This window comes from Gekko japonicus, unplaced genomic scaffold, assembly GCF_001447785.1.
Source record: "Gekko japonicus isolate JY-2015 unplaced genomic scaffold, Gekko_japonicus_V1.1 scaffold9, whole genome shotgun sequence".
Taxonomy (NCBI): Eukaryota; Metazoa; Chordata; class Lepidosauria; order Squamata; family Gekkonidae; genus Gekko; species Gekko japonicus.
Genome location: NW_015168044.1, coordinates 1,459,127 through 1,461,098, shown reverse-complemented (window position 1 = coordinate 1,461,098; position 1,972 = coordinate 1,459,127).

The following is a 1,972-nucleotide window of genomic DNA, read 5'->3' as shown; positions in this document are numbered from 1 at the left end:
GAAAGCAAAAAAAGGGGCAGTTTTATGTATAGAGAGGCAGGCAAACATGGAGAGGCAGAAGCAGAGAGAGAGAGAGAGAGAGAGAGAGAGAGAGAGAGAGAGAGAGAGGACTTTAACTTGAAGTAGCTAGAATTAGGGGTGCAAAGCTTATGGGGGTTGCACAAGTTCTTCTCTGAGGTTATCCTGTCTGATGGGGCAACTCTTGCTGTCCTCTGCTTGTGTGTTGTAGAGAAAGAAAATATGAAGCCCACACTGCTTTCTCAACTCACAATCATGTTCCTGGATCATTCCATCACTTTGGGAAGTGGGGAAAATGGGTAACATCATCGTAACGATTTGTGCTGTGATATAAATATCATCGTCATCATCATCGCTGAGATTGTCACTTCCCAACACACCTGTGTTCTGAATTTTTTTATGCTTATGGGGAGGTGACGAGATTGGCTTTTTAAAAAAATTAACAAGATGGGGGTTGTTGTCAGGAAGGGCCGTGGCCCGCCCCACCCCTATAAGTAATGGTTGAGGAGGTTCTGTTCCACTGTATCTAAAGAAGTGTGCTTGCACATGAAAGCTTATACCGTGAATAAAACTTTGTTGGTCTTAAAGGTGCCGCTGGACTCAAACTTTGTTCTGCTACTTCAGACCAACACGGCTGCCTCACCTGAATCTAAGTTCAGATGAAGGTAAGGATGCAAAAGCATCCCGGAATAAGATTACGAGAAGTGCCCGCGGGAGCAAGCCTAAGCAGGTCAACTCAAAAGTAAGTTCTATGCTATTCAGTGTGTCTTACTCCTAGGAAAGTATCCTTAGTGTTGCAGCCTGTGTCCTGTTTGCCAACTTGCAGGGCAATCCTATACACTTTTACTGCGAAGTGTGGCCACTGTTCATAATAATCCCACAACTGGTGAATTTGGTAATCTGTTTTGCAGAACTGTTTCTCAGTCTCATTTTACAAGTGGTCGTCATAAAAACCAGCTAGGTGGCAATACAGCTTACTTTTTAAACTACTTAATTTGTCTACCACATATATGTACTTGATTATGTCGTTTCAGAAGATAGCCATGTTGGTCTGCAATAAAACAAATGTAGAGTCCAGTGGCACCTTTAAGACCAACAAAGGTTTATCCAAGGTATGAGCTTTTGTGTACATGCACACTTTTTCAAATACATTGGAAAGGAAGCTAGAATTCAAACTTATAGACAGAGGCTGAACAGCAAATTAACATGTAACATGAAGATGTCTTAAGATATGCAAAGACGAAACTAAATAGCAAGCTAAGGTTATAAGGTCAGCAGTTGTTTTGATTTAATTAAGGGGGGAAAGGGCAGCAAAGCAATACATATGTCAAAATAGGGGATAAATGTGTATAGGTGTCTTTTCTAATTATTGGTCTTAAAGGTGCCACTGGACTCTAAACTTGTTCTACTGCTTTAGACCAACACGGCTGACCACCTGGAACTATTTGCAGTAGAACATTTATAGTTGACTCCAGGAGCACTTTGACTGTCAAAAGCTTCTGCTCTGAAACTCTCTAAGGTGCTACTGGACGCGTACCTTGATGATGTATGTCAAAATCCTCCTTGCCACTCAGCAGAAGAGCAAGCTCCCCCCCCCCAGGTGTGGGGGAGAGGGGAGGTCATCCTGGAGTCTTTTGGTCCCCTTTCCATGTTCTAGTTTAGAACATAAATGGCATCCAGACCCCTACTCAGTGCAACAACTTTTGCCAGAACACTCTCAAAAGATACGGGATGGATAGAGTGCACTAGTCTAGCTTGCCATGGAATCTAGATCGTTGGCCAGTGTTTTCCTTTTTAAGGAGAATTTTTGCCTCAACCATTCCCTCCAGGCGTTCCTCCTCCCTCCCACCCCAAACATACTGTCTGTAGCCATTCCCTCATGAGGCTGGAATTCCAGGCCCTACCTCCTCTGGGCATATTTCAGCAGCATCCTTCACAGGAAGGCAGCCTCCTG